This window comes from Lagopus muta, chromosome 27 (genome assembly GCF_023343835.1).
Source record: "Lagopus muta isolate bLagMut1 chromosome 27, bLagMut1 primary, whole genome shotgun sequence".
NCBI lineage: Eukaryota > Metazoa > Chordata > Aves > Galliformes > Phasianidae > Lagopus > Lagopus muta.
In genome coordinates this window covers 869,746-890,450 of record NC_064459.1, presented here as the reverse complement: position 1 = coordinate 890,450, position 20,705 = coordinate 869,746, and the positions used below count along the sequence as shown (strand labels likewise).

General features: G+C 39.4%; 1 protein-coding gene across 2 annotated transcripts in view; it reads right to left on the bottom strand.

Moving 5' to 3' along the window:
* The window catches only part of LRRTM4 (leucine rich repeat transmembrane neuronal 4), a 433,443-nt gene that overhangs the window by 204,534 nt on the left and 208,204 nt on the right, over positions 1-20,705 (bottom strand). Inside the window, exons 6-7 of one of the 2 annotated variants that reach the window (XM_048928296.1) lie at positions 7,616-7,763; positions 7,368-7,510 (exon numbers count right to left, since the gene is read on the bottom strand). The gene's annotated coding sequence lies outside the window, so the exon portion shown is untranslated. The remainder of the gene's footprint in view (positions 1-7,367; positions 7,511-7,615; positions 7,764-20,705) is intronic. The other variant, XM_048928295.1, reaches the window with a different exon arrangement.

Genomic DNA, 20,705 nt, shown 5'->3' with positions numbered 1-20,705 from the left:
GAGTGGAATGAGATACACACAGCTAAGAGAAACCTGAAATGTTCTAAGTGCTTGGTTGATCCTCATCCAGCTGGCACGGTTTTCTGCCACCTGACCACGACTCACCTAGATAAATTATCCATCCTGATAAGTTTGTGTGCTATGGGATCTATAGTATCTCTTCCATGATAATGAACCTCCATTTGTCTAGTTACGATTTTGATCAATACTAACAGCTGTAATTTTATATACATATTTGTCAGGTATGCTTAGAATGTTGGCTTTGAGCTTTACATTCAGCTTTCCATTTTGTTTCCATGCACAAATGCTTAATAATTAATAATCAATTATCTTCACATGCTACACCAACACTCCCAAATGCACCAGCAGCCCTCAGCACCTGCCTATAAGGAAGAGCAGCTCCCAACTACACTTTCCTAGAAAACTAGCTGTCCGGTTTATGGGAACTTACAGCCCTAAATAAGTCTTCCTAGTAATATGAGTTGTAGAATGACTATGAAAAGGAAGGGAGCTAATGCTCTTTGGGCAATTTCTTTTTTTCTGTGTACAGAGACCTGCAAGGTTTACATTGCTCCTGCACAATAGAAAGACACAAGAAGAATAAACAAACCCCAGAGGTGTTTTGGCCTGTCCATGTACTGCCAGATCCAAGTTTACACAGCTCAGGCAGCAAACAGTACATTTTATTTCCCCTTGATCTACTCAACCACTTGGTTACATTCAAGTTGCATTTGCAAGGCTTTACAAAATCATTTAGACTTCTCAGGCAGATTTAGAGATTTCAGGCACAAAAAGAACAATTACAGTCATCCAGTCTGGCTTTCTATACAAAATTCATGACAAGAACATTCCCCAAATTTTTGCTGACCAAGTGCTTAAGAGCCAAACTGGATCCTACATTAATCCACATTTTAGATGCCCTCAAGGCTTTTTTCAAACCATCATTCTCACAGACATATCATATTCAGCAACATGCACTTCCTCTTCATCTAATTAAGGTCTTATTTAATAAATTTTTTTTCTCAGGCATCCAATAAGTATTTTTATTTATAAATTTATCTGATTAATGACAAATGTCTAACCTCAGCGTTAATTGCTTTTGAAGCAGTCAATAGCCTTAGGAAACCCAAACCAAAAATAAACAGACAGCCCAACAGTGCAGAAATGTCATAATCTAACATTAACTAGAACAGAACTCCTCCTCAAAGGAAGTCATGCTTTTCTACCCAAATGCTAGTTCCTCTGTTTGTACTTCTAACCATTTACAGGATCACATGTCAGATTGGAATTTGCAGGCAGGATGATAAAACCAGAAGACACTGGAGATGCTTGAGAGACTGAAAACGAACGATGATTGGAATTATGGCAGTTTGACCACTATCCATGGTAAGTGGATATGTAGTCCACTGTACAAAACAGAAAACAAAATGCTTTCTAAGAGTATGTAGAAGCCTGTCCTTAGCAGATAGCAGGAAACAAGAATGTGAAACTTTAATACTGGGACAGTCTTCAGAAAAGAAAAGGAACTGAGATAGATGGACATCCTCAACTCCTTCCCTTTCAGTGGAATGAATCTTCATAATGACTTTACCATGCTGTAAAACCTTGGCCAGATGAAACATCCTCCCCACCGCAGCACTTAGCATCAGTGCATCTTGGTGATAAGCACTGTGTAGTTTTGCCCTGTCGCTGACCTCTGGTTAAATTTCATTTGAGTTACAAAAGTTGTTCAGTTTTTTGTTTGTTTGTGTGTTTTTTAAATTCAGGTCTCCCACAAAAGCTTCAAAAAAAAAAAAAATAATCCAGTTTTGAAAAAATAATTCTTACATTTGCTGGAAAATACCCACATCCTCAGGTGCCAAGCACGAGATTTTGCAAACACTCCAAAGTTCTCTTTTATTTAAGCACTTTGTTGTACACTGCTGTTAAAACTACCCAGGTTTTGATTTTTCAGACATAATATTTCTTGAAAACTATCAACAGGAAACATTTTAAGTTTTAAAAATGGAAAGAAAAAAATTCTTTAAAAATATTCCCCATTAACTGCCTGTGATTGACAGCAGAAGTACCACTGTTATTATTGCGATACCACTATAATTTAGGTATAAGAAGCCAAGAATAATCCCACCTGTAAAAATCAACTTTTAATAACATTTCTCTATTTCTTCATAATATATTGCAACATTCTGTTAAGCATGCTAAGATTTCCCCTACAGTTTCTCATAACTGCAGGCCAATTGAGCAAAATTAAACTGCTCTGAGGATTATCCAGATAAGATATTCAGTGGGTAAAGAAAACAGCAGTGCCAGTGGAAGGGAGGAACATGCAGTTGCTAAGCTCTTGACTACTAAAGACAACACCAAAGCGTTGGTCAATGACTGGGTAACTCTCTGAAGCACATTTGTTGGACCACCTTTGTCAAGCAGCTGGGCTTTAGCAGACATATGAGTGGGCACTGAAGTCGGAGTTTCATTCCAGCTTTTCAAAAGGGTTTCATTAAAACAGATAGGATTTAAATAAACGAATTCATCCCAAAGGACATCTGGACATCTGTTAGTACCGAAGTAAATTTCTGTTTAGCTAAATCCTGAGGCTTTATCTATCAGATGGATAATCTTCAGCATTTATATTCACTCACCGTTCCCATTCCCCGTCATTTGGCACCTGCCAATCTTGTCTATATTTTCTGGAAAGAACCCTGACTATCTAAAGAGATGGGACTATGAAAGAGAGTAATGGCCCGAATCCCTGAAGGCATCTAACCTTTTAAAGCCCCTAAAAGTGTCAGAACATCCTGAAGTTTTTAAATGTGAGCAGATCCTTGAGAGGTGACTTGGATCGAGGCTGGAGTACCTACTGCAGAAGCCGCTCACCTCCTGATTTATTGGTCAGGGAAGCATCAAATCATATTATATAATATTATGTATATATAATGTATATCAAAGAACTGTCTGGAAGATATCTAAAAACCCATAATCCTTGTTAGTAAAACATTTCTCCACTTAGATGCCACTTACTACATTCAAGATGAGGCTAAAGCATGTAATAATATGTCATTTACCCACATCTCATTCCTCCTTTCTACAATGACTGTGTTTAAGGTCATCATTTCCATCGAAAACGATCCTCAAGTTACTTAATTGAATAAAAGTAATTCAGGTCCGGCAATTGTTAATAAATTTGAAGTCCTACAATTTGCTTAATCTTTGGAATCATCAGGAGGCTAAGAAGTCACTTGCCTTTATCTCTGATGTTATTAAAGATGGAAACATCTGAGCTTTGCAATATTAGTTTGCTGCATTAATGCATGGTCATTTTCATGTTCCAGAAGTGGGAAAATGTTTCAAGGTTGGCATTCAGGAACAGAAACAGGGACAGTTTTTAGATGAAGACAAGATTTACTAAACATACCCATACCATTCTAACAGAACCCATCTTATGTCCCAGAGCGCTTGCTTTCATACTCCTATGGACTTTTCAGAGGGTTTTTTTTTTTATTCTTTGTTCCAACAAAGGAGTAGAAGAGGAAGGCTGGAGAGGATGGCAAGAACTTTTTAAATACAAGAACTTGATCGATTAACACAGTGCTCCAGAGAAAAACTTGAAAAGGTGGAGAGGAGCAAGTAAGAGTGGGACCTTCTGATTGCAAGTGCAAAGCCTTTGAGTCATCTGTGCACTCCAAACAAAACTTCCGTGCAATTACATTATCAGTCTCAGAGTCTACTCTGCTTCCTCAAAGTCTGAATTAATCTGCAGATTTTCTTTCCGATGACTTAAAAATATATATATATATATATATTAATGTAATTGAATGAAGTCATTTATCAGCTGCAGAATAAACATCTCACCAAGACTTCTTATTGCAATCTGAATGATCTTCCCTTCTTTGTCTAGTTCTGCTCGCTTTATTTCTAAGCTCAGTCTAAAAATGAGTTTCCTTTATAGGAGCTACTACTTTGGGAAGTTTATGAAGGGTTAATACAGTATTGCTACATGTGTTAATACTCTCATAATTGGCAGCTGCTGTCTTACATATGATTTATAATGATGCTTTAACCATCTCTAACACCTACAAACCATGCATGCAATTGCTATTAAGCATTTGTTAGCCCTGCATAAATTACATTCAACTATAGTCTTAATATGAAATACGATCAGTTTCCCTCTAAAGGTGTAATTTTCATTCTACATTCCTCTTCTATACACAGCACATGGAAACTGCTTAAGCACAGTAAAGTGCTTTTGTATAGCAAGGAGAAAACTTACAACACTATCAATCTGAAGAAGTGCAAATTCCAAGAAACAACTCAAAGACAAGAACAGAGGGGGTTGGGAAAGCTGGAGATAAGGAAAGAGGCTTCTTGGTAATCTCTCTGTGGTTTTCCTAATGCTAAGTAGAGACTAAGGAAATATCACGTGCTTATTTTTTGTCCTCTTTTTATATCTAAAAAGCGCTAAATTAGCAGGGTATCAATATATATATTTTTCTCCACCCAGCAGTATCACAATTAGCTAGCCACAAAATAAACTTCCATATTGTCTACCAACATTCTTCATTTCAGAAAATAAGAGCACAGAAGCCCGTTTCATCTCCAAAAGCTGGTGAAGAGGTCAACGAAACCACTTACAGTACTTTCAGTTGTGATGATGCTTTTGCAACACATGCATTTGTCACATAGACTCTGAAGGAGGATGGCCAACTAATTTCCATACTCAGCATCACACTACCACTAGTCAACCCTAGCTGGAATTGAGGCAGTCTGGACTGAAACCAGTGACCTCCTATGAAAGGCTGTGTCAATGCAATTCCCAAGCACTACTGAGGCAGAGAGAAATTTAATTAAAATAACACGAATAGGAGACTATTCCAGCTGGACAATTATTCGACACAGAACTGACTATGCACTTCATTAACAGATTGTTATCGGGACAAGTCATGTCCACATTAATGGGAATTGTAGCTTTAAGCAAATTTCTTCCCAGCTCTGCTGATTCAATGTGAAGAAGTGCTCTTATCCATCAGAGACTTCTGGAATTATCCACTGCTTGAAGGGAACCCCATTCCACATTTTGAACCCAAGAAGATAACTGGATGGAGGATCATGGATTCATCACACGCCTCCAGATATACAAAGCATTTCAGATACTGTAAAACATTTATGTTTCCCAGCGCAGAGAATGAAGGGAAAGTTCTGTTCATGCTCTAAGTACGGAATATCATTGCACAAAGCCTGCTCATATAAGATCTTGCACAGACATTTGGGATCTTGTTGTCTTCCTGTAATGCCACAAGCTTTATTCTCTTCTGTCCCAACTACACCACTACCCCAGCAGACACTCGTTCAAATTACTTAACATTATCCCCAATGGAAGTTACTAACACTCCCAATTCGCCTGTCTGGATTTCATGTAAATATCTTCAAATAGCTTCTCTTAAAATGAGCTTGCAAATTCTAGAGGCTAAAAATGTGTACAAATTCTCTGTGTTCTGGCACATTTTGAATGAGACAGATGTGTTCACATTTGAAGCACAGTAGGTGCACAGATGAAAAGGAGTCTGTGGATGTAAATGGGTGTATGTATTTCACAAACTAGACTGCATCAGATTTTGCTTAACATGCTTTGTACAATGCCACTGAAATGAGGATGACTGCAGACATCTGTATAAAGTTAATTAGCAAGCCTTTCAAAACACGGCTCCTTTTGAGATACTTTCCAAGCAAAAACAGTAATTATGGGGGCACAATTTAATGATTTCTAAGACATCTATATTGAATTTTGAAATGTATCTGAACATGAGTGTCATTTAAGAAATTGGACATTGCCTTCCTGAATTATTTTAGGAGAGTGTCCTGGAAAACAGTGTTGGGGTGGCCACAGTAGTAAATGCAGGAGTACAGAGACAGACAGAGAGGGGATGTGCATACAGCTCAGTTCTTTAAAGTCATCCACTCTTTGGTACTTGAGTGACACGATGCACTCAATCCAATCCAAATCTGCTTCTGCAGTTTCTGACCCACAAAGATTCCTGAATCTTCTGGATTCTGGTGCTATGAAAAGTTGTCACAGTCCACTAAGGTAACACCTGGTCTCTCTGAGGACAGAGGTATGCTAGCACAGTTCAACTGATTTAAACAGGCAAACAAAAAGCAAGCGCGTCTTTTGCTCACGGCTTTGTAACTAGTAAAACTTTCCCAGAACAGACCAATAACAGCATACAAGGAACCACCACGCTTTGTTTTCCTGCTTATACAGCAGTTAGCATAATGGGCCAGCATCATATCATTGCCTCATTAATGCATTTCAACTCATGGTGGGCATTTTTATGACAGTAAATCTTCTGTACAGAGACATGTGAACCAGCCAGTGATAACCATCAAATCACAGGATTAAATGCTATGAACTCAGGGTAGTTTTTAGGGAAATTAGAGTGTGTTTCACTACATCATCTTGGACACAATCACCTTACTTTTGTTAACATCCAGAGGAATGATTTGGTGATAAGGTTTACTTCAAGTCAATTTATCTTTGCTGCATTCACTTCGCTTCTTTTAATCTGGTCTCATTTCACAATAGGTGAAATATATATATGAATCAGAGATCAAGTTCTGCAATTAAAGCTAGGATATATCTTTGTTTCAAGGGCTACTGAATTCAGACCTTGGGTTTTTCTTTTCCCCTCTCTCCCCACTGCTAGTAAACTATGAATAAATTAGCAATTAGAGCGTAATGGCTGGAGCAAGTTCATTAATATACTGCCATCCTGTGCAGAGGTAAAACTTCTGACATTGAGACTCTAATGTCCTGTGAATTATTGATGGAAAAGTATACATTCAAGTTCTCATCCTTAACTCTTTGTATGCTAAGCATTTAATTGTCAACAATTCATGACCACTGCCAGTTGGCTGGTACTTTAAAACATTGCTCAATAAAACTATTTCTGGATTAGAATCATAGAATCATAGAATCACCAAGGTTGGAAAAGACCTAAAAGATCATCCAGTCCAACCGTTCACCTATCACCAATAGCTCCCACTAAACCATGTCCCTCAACACAACATCCAGCCTTTCCTTGAACACCCCCAGAGTTGGTGACTCCACCACCTCCCTGGGCATCCATTCCAGTGTCTGACCACCCTTTCTGAAAAGTAATACTTCCTGATGTCCAGCCTGAATCTCCCCTGCCGTAGCTTGAAGCCATTCCCTCTGGTCCTATCAGTAATGAATTCCTGAATGTTCTTCTAACCTGGTCCCAGATTGTCATGAAAGCACTTTCTATTTTTGTGCACTAAATACAATTAGCAAAACCATTTCCTTAGTTGTATGTGTAGTGCCATACTCACTGCTGAGAAAGTAGACAACTTACCAGCTAAACAAAAGTACAGCGATAGGGGCAATAAGCACAGGAAATGCCACCATGGGATGGTTGCTCACAGATTTTGTGGAACCTCCACTATCGCAAATACAGATGGCTGGACACAGCTGAAGTAGCCTGATCTATATGAATTGCTTTGAACAGAAGAGGTTAGAATACTGACAACCAGAGGTCCCTTCCCACATCTGTTGCTCTGTGAAAGGAAACTGAGCAACTGTAAGGGTGAATCAGATACATACCTTAGTGCTTGCATATAATTCTACCAGGCATCGGTCCGCTTTTTCAGCAAGGAAGTAACTCACTCTGTAAATCAAGATCAGAATTCTTCATAAGACGCTCTCACATGAAAGGACAGGATTTCCAACATGCAGTACCCAAAGCTGGAACCTGAAACGTAAACAGAAAGCTCTCAGCACTCAGTAAGCTTCATTCTTCAAATGACAATAGGTGAATAAATTACAGCTGAATTCTTCACAAACAATGCACGGTTAATTAACTCTCAGTTAAGTGAAAAATTCCAAATGATTTTAATTGAGTATTTTATTGGATCTTTATTCAAGTGTACTCAAAATACAAAGTCTCCCCCAAATAGGACTTTTTCTGATCAGTTTTGATTCCACGTGACATACACAATCTGGAACACCAAAAACATTAATCCTTGCTATGGTTTTCATTTGTTTTGGAATTCAGAAAGCTTTCTTAAACTGCCTCCCTCACTGCCCTTTTTATGTTCTTCATGGGGAGATTTCAATCCAGTGAGAAGATTCATGGTTTAGATGCCTACTATAGGGACTTGAACCAACTATAAACCCCATAAGCATTAGCACCAGGTTGTTTTCTCACTAAGATGAACAGAAGAAAAAGACTGGCCTCCACCTAACTGCACAGTGAAATTCTGTATAGGCCTTAGGAGTACATTCACACTGCAGACAGTTTATGGAACTGTCCTTAGAACACAAGAGGCATGCTACTAAGGAAGATTTGCAAAAGACCAATTTCCACCCCAGTGAAGGCACTTCACCCCCAGTGAAGGCAGTGAAGGCATTAACTATCTCCCACAGCTGCGCTCCTGAGTACCAACCATAGTATGAAACCGGTTTCTTCTAAGCCTTTGGAGTCTGACCAAAGGTAATTTCCTTTCTCATTCATCGATTATGGCAGGAAAGGCTGAGAACGGCAGCCTGTAGCTGTCCTCTTCTGAAAACCTTTGTGGAAGCCAGTGGGATCCAGCAGCTGCTGGTGGTCATTTTTCCTGCATCATTAGCTTCTCTTCCCCTCTCATACAGCAGAGCGGAATGACAGCTGAAGGGTTCTGTGGCATGAAAACTTTCTGATCTCCTTCTCTTTCTACCTACTGATACCACCACGGCAGGTGTAACTGCTGATCAAAGTTAACAAGCATGTGGCACTAACATCACTAATTTGCTTGCATTCACAGCAATTACGGATGTCCTACTGGAAATTATCCTGGCTGTGGAAGAACCGTGCTATTCATTTTGTTCACTGACTCCAGGCACAGCCTTGAGACTTCAGCTCAATGCAAAGCTGCACTGAGGGTATGAAAGCACACCAGCTGCAGAGAACATTATTATTTATCTGATTTAAGTATAGTATTATTTCTTGCTTGCATTGCAGTAGCATTTAGAAGTCACCGTCATGGGCAAGGGGACAAGTTGCAGAAAGATTAACAGATAATGTTGATCAAGGAGCTGATAACGTAAACAAACCAAAAAGATGAAATGTAAACACACAGTTTTGTTCCTATCACATAAAAGTAGGAAACAAATGATCAGAAACACGGTAAGATTTTTTTAAAAATCATCTGTTTATACATTTTGCAAGAGAGTGAAATAAGAGAAGAATTGTGGGAAAAAGAAAAAAACAATCTTCCAAAAAAATAGAAATCCCCATCAGAACTCAGGGATTCATCGGAGAAAATACCATTCAGCAGGTTGTGGAAACGTATTTTTTATGTCCTTTCTTATTTAACACACTAACTAGTGAAATTTATCGCCACAGGATCTCATTAACCTATGAATCAAGATTAAAAATAATCACGAAACTTTACAGCGATTACCAATGTCTTCAAATTAAGAAGGAATAAGTATTTTGAAAAAGGGGCAAAATCTTTTTATGTACATCCATTTTTTATTAATGTATGCTTGGGAGATTATTTCCTCGTGGCGAGGAGCATCCTTTACCTACTGCAGTGCTCAATTCATCTTGTCCTAAAAGAGTTGCTCCTACCTGCTCCTGGAAAAGAAGATTCAGAAGCAACTGGACATTTGTGTTAGCCATAAGGAAAACACTACTTGACACCCTTTCAGAGCATTATGTTAAAGAGGCACCAAATTCCAGCATCAATAAACTCCCACTTGGACTGCTCTACCCGAAGCTAACTAAGTAGCCTGGATAATAGCCTGGACAGCCCTGGCAACCTGCTCTGGCTGTCCCTGCTTCAGCCTTGACATAAACAGCCTAACACGTTATGTAAGAGAAAGACTTAATGAAACAGTCCATAGAACATCCCATGTTGAAAGGGACCCATAAGGATCATTGAGTCCAACTTGGTTTTGAACTTACATACGATTTGAAGTCCTACAGTAGTGTGTCTGATGTTTACAGAACAGAACTTAAAACTGATGGCTGATTTACAAAACCACTATTCTGAAGTTCTGAATGCTCCCATCACACGCAGAATGCATCTGGAGGCAGCTCAGGCCATGTTCTAGCATATATTATATTGGAGTAAATCCGGAGCAGCTCAGGATAATCCCACTGTCTTTAAAAAAACAAAAAGCCATGGAAAAACTCACTCTGTTTTGAAATAGCTCTACTTATTGCCCTGCAGGCTTTGCAGTATTTCTCACCATGCTAACGGCACAGGCACGAAGCCAGGCTTGTTCTCCACGTGCCATGATGGTTCTCTGGCTGTGCCATCATAACCCATGCCACCATAGCAGCAAATGCTGTATCACAACCAGGATCATTTTTCCGGAGCCTGCGATTATTACCCATTTGAGTTTCTTTTATTATTGTGCCTTCTGGTAAAGCCTACTTAGAGAACTGTAACTGTATGAAACAAATAAAAGGGTATGTGCTATATACCTGTAGCTCACAGCAAGATCCCCTATTGATTCAACCCTACCAATTTTTACTTATTTTAGGCAATTTGGGGTTTGGACAGCTGCTTGGATACAGGTCCCATTTAAAACATCAGTGTCTGCTGGTAGGCTTTCACTATGTGATAGGTTTTACCACCTTTGCTATTCTGTCAGAAGAAATCCAAATCATTTACAAAGCTAATGAGTACAGAAAAATTGAGATAAGGACATTTGAAAAGTAAAGCGTATTAGCAAAAAAAAAAAGTCTTAAAAGTACCACTAACACACACCCCCCCCTTTATCTAGATGGCTGTCAAAGGAAATGCTGTTTTTCAAAAATGGTAATTGTCTGTACATTTTCATCCTGCAGGACTTTGATTGCACTGAACCACAAAGCTTTGCTTGTAGAGAAATGTATTGTGGTTGAAAAATACTGTCCCTTTAGCATTCTGCTGTGTGTACTCATTTTGAGTAGAAGCAGCAATCACAGTCTAAGAGATTGTCACTGATGAACCCTGAAATAACCATTTAGCAGAAACCACAAGCAAAAGCAAAACTAAAGGTCATTTATTTAATTCTGAAATTTACCTCACTCCTTGCTTTGTACTAAATATGCTGTAAGAATGAAAATTAATTGAAGTGAGCGCACATCCTGCCAATTAGGAAAGTGAAAAAATCCCGCCACCTTTTATTTGCTTCTAACCTTTCTTATTTTCATGACAATGCCTGCATTTTCTCTCTCTAAAACACAAACAAGTCAATGTAAGCATGGCTGCAAGGCTAAGATGATTATGGGATAATTTGTGTTTGCAAGACCAAACAAAATCAATTGCAATTGTTTAGGAACCAAGCATATTAAATGGTGGTGAAAAGATATTTGCTGGACTCTTTCAACACTTTTTTTTGGTTGTTGTTGTTGTTGTTGTTTAAATCCCAACAATAATAAAGGATAGACTGACAAAAACCCTCAGGAAATGTTTCAGAAATGTGCACGCTACTCTGTCCACAGTGATAAAGCAAGGAGTAACTTCAGAGTCATAATGTGCCTCTCAGGTAAACCTGGTAACTGTCATCTTTGGGAATTGAATCGTGAGGTTTTGAATGGAACACTTCACAGCCAGACAAGACAACCTCTTGTTAATGATCCAAAAAGCCCAAATTCTTTGTCTGCATTCATAACAAACATCCTCCACTGATTGAGTGCACATGAAGTGGTGCTATGCATGTCCCAGCTGGATGCTCACTAGCAGAACCAGATCAGCTTGAGTACTTTGTTACCTATTTACATTCTGAAGTGATGCACAAAAAACACTCACTTTGCCCTCAAGTTTGTAATGCAAACACTTACACTGCTTGTGGAGGTGGTCTAAGGAATGTGGAGACATGGCAGCTTTGAGGGACATGATCAGTAAGCATGATGAGGATGGGTTGGGGTTGGACTTGGAGATCTTAGAGGTCTTTTCCAACCTTAATGATTCTATGAAGGACCTGTCAGCCAAGGAGACACAGGAAGCCTCAAGAAGACAAGATCCAGCATAATCACACCCATGTGCCTGAGAACCCAATGGAAAGGAGAGGACAACAGAGACAGGTCTTTGTGCTGCCCAAAAACAAGACAAAAGGGAATGGGCACAAACTGAAATAAAGCAAAAGGTGCTTAAAAATAAGGAGAAGATTTTTTTATCTTGATGATGCTCAAACGTTGCAAAGATTGTGACTCTAGGAGAAGGATTAGACCTACTGAAGGTGATCTACATGCAATAGAAATTATTTATAAAATGAAGGAACTTCAGTGTGCTTGAGGGGGGGGGGGGGTAAGGGTTTCCAAGTAATGTGTCTTGGTTTAATTATTTACAGCGATGCTTGATGGTCTCATTACTGGGTCATACATGACCTCTGGGCAGTGTCTTCGTCCTTCCAGATTAATAAGTTATTGTGACACAAATAACTTTGGCAATTATTTCTTCTTTAGAGACAGAGAGATATGTACTTTTTGCTCAGGAAAAGGTCAATTTTGGCACACACAAATGTCCTTTAAAAACAGACAGTATCTTCATACTCAGGAGGCCAATTATTCATTCTTAATTCATTTTTTTAATCTTCGTTTCTGTTTTATAAGACTCACACAAGCTGTAAGGGGTTATCTCTATCAAGGTCCTTTGTACAAAAAGCCTGAGAGTATTTTAACACATCGGCAAAACTGTCAAACTGTTGTGAAGTATATATGTTGTTAGGAAGTACCCATTTTTAAGGCTGTGACTCTTATTCTAACTTAATAAATTAACATCTTCCATTATTTATCTCCAGAACTCCCTCACAACATGGAATTACCCACTCTCCAAGAGCAACCAGGCAACAGAATATCTGTTTTCTGGAAATAAAAAGTTTCTACAGGAAAAAAAACACCACCCAGATCTCAAATTGAGAAAAGTCAAAGCATTACAGAGATTGAATTTAGCATTCTTTTAGAACAGAAACACTGAACTATATTACAACCATACGTAATGACCACAGGAATTAAATGCTTATCAAATAGCACGAGGCGGGTTCCTACTTGAACCTCAGACAATAGAGCAGAAGATTCCATTACTGTCTCCTGAAATTAATCAAAATTGAGTGTTCAGTCATTTTCCCTGATGTTAAGACTAAATTTCAAATTGAGATGTTTTCACCCAATGATTTTCAGCTGACACAAACGCTGCCTCTCAGCAAAGGAAATGATGTTCTTGGCCATGCCCTCCTAACACCCTGAGATGCTGCATTATGTAGGCGTGGGGAACACTCATCAGAGGGCTGACAGAGAGGGACACTGTATTATTTTCACAGTGTAATTTCAGCATCTGATCATCCCCTTTTGCATCTCTGGCTTTCCCTCTCAGAATCAAAGTGCTGTTGGAAGTTTTCACATTCAGTGGTGACAGGTTCCTTCAGCCTGGGAATACAACATTATGAGCCTGCCTCATCTGTTCCCTGCAGTACTGAACCAAAGAATGTCCTGGCTTGGAAGGGACCCACAGGGACCATTTAGACCAACCCCTGGCTCCAGACAGGACCACCCAAACCCTATGTTTGCAAGCAGTGTCCCAACACTCCCTGAACTCTGGCATGTTGGCCATGTCCTCTGCCCTGTTCCATGCTCATCACCCCACAGTGAATTTCTTCGTGTCCTTTTTCACGCAGGGCAAACTCTTGCTCCATCAAGTAAAAGTGCTCAAGAGAATTCTAAGAAAAGGATTCAGAGAAGGGAAACTAGCTGCATTTCCCAGCAGCTGGGGAAACTATATTCAAAGGACAGAAGTTGAAGCAAACCTTTTTAGGTGGAACATTAGGAAAAACTTCTCCAAGAGAGTGGACAGACACTGGAATGGACCACCCAGAGAGATGATGGAGTCACCACCCCACAGGTGTTCAAGAAACATATATGTTGTACTGAGGGGCATAGTTTAGTGGGCAAATATTGGTAATAGGTTGATAGTTGGAACACATGGTCATGGAGATCTTTTCCAACCTTGGTAATTCTATGATTCTATGTTTCTAAGTCAGGGGGAGAAAAAAAGCTTACTTCCTGAGGTATTTCTTGTGATAAGACTCTGATTTGTTGAGGAGGCAAGTGATGGGTGCTACCGTGTGACAATCGACATCACTTTGGGAACATTTGAAAGCCCCTTCCTCCAGAGCTGCTTGCTCTGTAGAAGAGCAGAAGAGAATGCTCAGGAGCGTTTACTGGCAGAAGATCTGGCCTGTGACTAAACAGCTCCAGCTAAGTATGGGAAAATTGGGGAATGATACCATCGTGTTCTGTGAAAAACAGGATGCAGATTGGCATCCCTGCTCTTATCTGCTGGCAAGGCCTGGAAGGTGGGAACAAAGGAGTTTCTGTTGAGATCCCAGAGCTAGAAGCTGCTACTCCATGGAGAGCTGACTGAACCACTTTGGATTTGAGCTGTCACTCCAAAGACAGCTGACCACTTTGAAAGCATTGAAAAGGGGCCATCATCACCATGGTTGTCATTATCATTGTCATCAACAGAACAACAATGCCCGACGACCCACTACTACTGAAGATCAAAGACTGAACTGTGAAACTCGCTAGATCCATGGTGGTGACTATCTCCCTCTTGCTTCCTAAGAAGACTCCTTGCTTCTTCTTTTCTATCTTTTCTATTCTATATTTCTATGCTACTCCTTCCCTTCCCCATTACCATAATTCATAATAGTGTCCGTCCTCCCCTTCCCCCTTTCCCTAATTAATATTTGTAATAAACTGGTTGGACCAACATTTGAACCACTGTTTCACTGTAAAAGAACCTCCTCTCCCTCCTATAAATTGGAGCAAGAAATTCACCTACCACTAATACCTGTTAAAACCTCATTCATTGCTTTTAGTGCCTATTCCTGCAGTTGTTTGTCAATCTAAAGAAGCCCATCAATTAGAGTTAAATTCTCACATAATTTAAGATTACGCTCAGCAAGAAATGCCTTGAGGGGAAAAAAAGCAAGGCTCTGCTACAAGAAATTATGTGATCCATAACTCTTTGAGTCAACACTCAATTGTGATTATGAATGTCTTAAAGATGCTGACCTACACTAGTTTGGGAGGAAAAAAAAACCAACAAAACAGAGCACTATTACCAGCAAAACGCAGCAAATAAAGCACGGGAAAAGAGACAGCAAAAACATCACTGAGCAGGTAGAGTGGGATGAACCCAGAAATGTGGTTTCTATTTCTGTCTGCACTCTGACAAGTTACCTCCCCTACCTGTTCTCACCTGTCTTTCCACTGGGGCAAAGCTTTTCTCTTGCAACTAGTTACATATGCTGTGCATCTAAGATAATGCAAAGTACCTCTCAAGAGAAAGTCCCTATTGAAAAGAATGGCACAAGTCACCTGTGATGTTTTCTGGCCTCTATTAAGACTGGTTTATCGAAGACATCCTTTGAATTTCAGGCTAAGCACCAACATTAGCATGCTGAGAAATGTCTAACAACTTTTCTCGCTTCTGCTTGTTTGGTAAGAACATGTTCCTTAGGGAATATAGCACAGAATAACACAGGAATCCATGCAGGCCCTTCTGGGGTGAACGGCATTTAGCAAGTTAGTAAGGTTTTCTCACATTTATAAAAATATACTTTGACCCATTTTGAAATAATTCTGAAACAGCTGCTTTGGTCTCTTATTTAAACATAGATTACAGTTGTCCAAAAACCTGCAATGCTTAAGGAAATATCTTTTGTTAACAAGTTTATTTACCTGAGAGATTGGACAAGTTCCCTCAAGACTGTGTTCGATCTTACAGGTTTTTATTAAAATCCTAGGTATGTAAAACCTTGTTTTTATGCTCATCATCTAGTAAAAGCTCTTAAATAGCTCCTAAGGGACTGCTTGGTCCATCCTACGCATCATACTGTACATTCACCAGAAATTGCTCCAGGAATTCCCTTTTCTTCTCCCCTTTTAGTAACAGTGGGAGTGTTGAGTTCTTTACATGGGTGGCCAAAATAGATGCCAACATGGCAACTAAAATAAGCCAGTTGTCAAAATTAGGTATTGTATTAATGATGAATAAAACAGGGTGAAAGTGTACAAGAAAATGCAAAGACTTAGAAGCACCAAAGCTTTTTTCCTCCCCTTTCAAGACTAATAAAAAGCTGATCCCAAACACAGGACCTTGGTTGGAGTCCATTGGAGTCCCTTCTCTGCCTGGTTTGCACAAGGTAAGCGTGGGCATCAAAGCAACAGGCATTTCCAGGCTTTCCTTGCTCCAGATATCCCATGAAGTTGTTAAAGAAACAGCACACATCTTGTATCAGAATTGTGGAGCAAAGTGGAGTTCAACCCAAGGGACGGCTGTTGGATGAGACAGGAAAATCCCTGGATTTGGAGTACCATCTGTGGAGCTTTGGGGAACTGAAATATCCACTGTAATGTCCTCCGTTACCTCCAAATCATGTGTTTTTGTGAGATTTGCTTCTGCTCTTTCATTTTACTTACAGCAATGATGAAAAGTTCGTTTCAGACTTTCAACCTCACAATCTCAGATCAATCCCTCAGAACTCCAAGGCTATGACTTGCATCCCTTCAGATACATTTCCATTAAAATGCAGTAACCTGAAGGATTAATAACACATAGAGCTCATCTACCAGCTATATCATCCTAATGTATACCAGAGATAGAGATCTGAAGAAAATGGATATCTGGATTCCAACTTCATCAAAGATCAGCGGTACTTGCCAAACGGAGTCCCTGCTTATTCCTGGCTTAGTTATATTAAAGAGAGATGTATGCATTTGAAATACGCTTTTTATTTGAAAAGATACTGTAAAAACATACCTGAGTTCATCTCCTCGTTACTGCTGCTGACATAAAACTTTGTCAAAAGGGACATCCTGCATGGGCAACTTTGAGCCACCTCTCAGGGAAGTGAGCACGTTACAATAATCAGATCGCACTGTAATTTACTCGACATACATTGCCTGCCTCCCTGTAGGTTTCAAACCTATAATAATGGACCACTTGTGTGCAGAGAAATAGGATGTTTGTCAAAAGGTTCTGCATATTGCTTTCATTTAGTCCTCAATTCAGCAAAGCATTTAAAGCAAGCTTACCTTTAACATATGGTTAAACCCCACTGAAGCCATTCATACATGCTTAAGTGCTTTACTGAAGAGGACTGGAAGTAAGCACATTCAAAAGCAGAAATATGAGTTATATGTTGAATGGGCCATCTTTCTACAACAATGCAGAATTATTCAGTCTGCTGTTATAACTGCAGTGAATTCCTTTTTGCACCATCACATAGAAGAAATCTGATTAAAAAAAAAAAAGAAAAAGAAAAAGAGAAAGAAAAAACAACCGACCCAAAACAGTCCAACAATCAAACAATTATTTTCTAGAGCTCTGGGAAGCCTCTGCTCATTGGTAAAATATAAATGCATTATAAGAGACCACACGTGGCCACATTTCCCTCCTGTTTTATCCAACTGCTGCCTTATAAGTTTTCTTCATGTGCAGTTGCCCCACATGCAGAAAAACAGAGCAGAGAGATACTTGAGCCCCATCAATTGCCAGAACTCAAGGTAATGGAGTCATGCTCAGCACAACACTGTCTGGATTAATCAGCTTTGCTCAGAGGCTGAGCTAACTAGCCTGTGCACTGCCATATTGCACACTTTACAGCTTTTAGATGAATCAAGCTGCTCCAACCTGCTCTCCACCCTGTGGTCACAACCTAGAATGTGTGTCCCCCAGCAGAGTTAAAAGCTAGCATGTTAAGAAAACTGTATGAGGGATTCACATAGTGACCTTTGCAGCACTAACAGGACAATTATTACTACATCCCAATCCGTAGGGATAAACGAGAACAAAATGTCCTTGCAGTAAGGAATGCAGAGGATAATAACAGCATTGATTCTAGCAGGAAATATTAATTCAGGACATTTAAATTTCGGCCATTTTTAGCACACCCTCTTCTCTCTCACCCTCACCTCTGCTATCTCCCTGACTGTGTTGCTTAGCCTGGGTGTTCTTTGGAAATCTCAGTGCTGCTTTGCTGGACAGATGAAAGCTTCATTTACATGCCTGTAGCAGCTGTACTGGAATTAATATTGGTCTCATTATCTTAGCTTAGGACGTACAAGCCACTGGTTTTGCGGTGCATACTGATGTAATAAAGAGGGGAGGAAGGAAAAGAGATCTGGCTATTTTCATTACAAATGGTTTTGTAAGATAAAGCAAAACGTGGAGGAAATCCTAGAAAGGAGAGAGTTAATCTGAAGTAATACTGGGAAAGCTAATAGCTCCTAATGAAATTCATTAAAAATAAGATCTGTTGAAGTACGCAGCCTATGCCACAGTAGTTTTAATTAAAAGGCAGAAGAAAAGTGAAATCATTTATTCAAATCACCCCACTTAAAAGGTATGGCCCGCTTCTGAAATATTCATATTTCCAACATCTATAGTATGGGCATTATCAACTCCAAGACTTAAAAATTCAAGAGACTATCAAAGAGAAGATTTATCTGTTTCCACTATTTAATGAGACTGTAGGGTTCATTTAGGTCACCTTTTTCAAGCATTCCCCAAAAATTACATAGGGAAAAAAAATCACTGTCTTGGGAGGAGGAAGTTTTAATAAACATCAAGTAGCTTGCACACTATGAAAATTATCAAGTATCGTGGCTCTGTTCCATGACCTGAGGTGTCTACTACTGAAGGAGTAAAGGGAATGGGATGTTTCAGTGGGCTTCAGTAGTAAAGCCATAACTCTGCACTCCTTCACAAATCATCTACAGTTATCACTGTCACAGCAACATGCTCTCCAACAAAGGTCCTTGCAAATGGAGATAAATCAACATTTGCTTCACTTGTATCTATGCTTTATGCAGAGAAACATCTCAAAAAAAATCCCACTACAAAGCAAGACACAACTTAAAATGAATTGGATTTTCCTCACTAATTATGCCATCTTCTGAGATCAACTGGTATAAAAATGAGGTCTGATTCACAGCCTGTTCAAGTCAATCTCCTCATTGATTTCGATGGATCTAGACCAATCCTATCAGCATGCTGTGAATCATCTAACAAAAAAGGATTTAAAGCTGACTACACAATGAAGAAATATACCAATTGTTTAATGATTGATGAGGGAAATGTCAGATAAATTATCTGCCAAATTAAACTAGTCCATCTGTTACAGGATTTTGCATGTAATAACAGAAAGAAATTAATTATACCTAGTCCATATACAGAAACATTTTAAGCCATGAAACTCAGCTCATTTCGTAATCAAGTCCAGCATCATTATCTTCATTATCAAAGTACAAAACTGAAGCATTAGTGGAAAGCCAGTCAGAGCTCTTAACTGTATAAGTAACAGTGATCATCAGAAGATATAAACCCTGTATATCAAAGATGAACCCATTTCAGAAAAATGGTCACTCATGAAGGAGCCCAAAAAGATTCCTCCTGCTGCTGCTTGCTGTTGGATTAAACCACGAGCAAACATGAACTCTGAAGTACTCCAACTCAATATTAGGAGTCCTCAAGTTTTCTTCTCTTGCTAACAATTTAGTCCCTATTTGCCAGCATCATGTTGTAACACACACACAGATACTTGTGTACTAACAGTGCTGCTAAAAGGGGAAAAAACCCACCCTGTAAAACCGAGAACATGTCCGTAAATATCTGTAGGCACCATCTGCCACTGAGCTCTTTTCATAAATCCATCTGCTGTTAATTTTTCTCTTCCCCAGACCTGTCTGGTCAAGTCAGATGCACACAGAATCCAAAGGCTGAAAAGGTCAAATGACAGCATTTGCTCTCTTTTGGTGAGGTGCTTCTCTCATTCCTGTTTGGAAAGCAAAGATCACCACTCTTAAAAATCTGGATCAGATGTGGAAGCATGAAATGATAAAAGGCCCCTTTATTCATAATTGAAATTAAATATCTGCAATAAGCACGCTGCCAGCACTGCTGCAATAGGAATGATTTGGCTTGGGTTTGTGTATTCAGTCTATTCGGGTAAGAAAGAGATGGGGAAAGACATCGGGTGAAAACAAGGAGAAGAGTAAGGAAGGAAGTGAGGGAGAGAAAAATATACGACTGTCTGGTCCTGACATATTGAATCCAAGAGATGTAGCACCACTGACAAAATGCTGCTTTTGTCAACTTAGTTCCCATCATCTGCGGAATGCATGCAGCAAAGCCAATGGAAAGAGTGTTGTTGGCATTTGCTGTAGTTTTACATCGAGAATCTGCAGATACAGGTTTGCAGAAATAACTGCATAAACATCAATGTCTCTCTGCTCCCTTCAAATCTTGAATGCTGCAGCTCACAGATATTATCCCTGCTACTTTCCCTGTTACCTCCACACACAATTCAGGAACACAGAAAGTGAACAATGACAAATTAAAGAAAGTTTAGATTTTTCATCTGATTACATCAGCCTTATTCCTATGCCAGTGAGACTTGAATGAGAAATGCACAGGAATTCTATGGCAGTAAAATAATCTTAAGCATCTCCCTTTCTCTGGTAAGAATTCAGCATCTTTCTTGCCATTTTCAGGTGAGAAAACTGAGGCACGTGGAAATAAGGTAGCCTTCCAACACACTTGTCCACACAAGTAGCATCCAGAAGAGTGGTAACCTCAGATCAGAATGATGGCCAATGCATAATTAAAAGCAATAAAGTAGAGGGACAGCAAGAATCACCCTGGGCAGGACA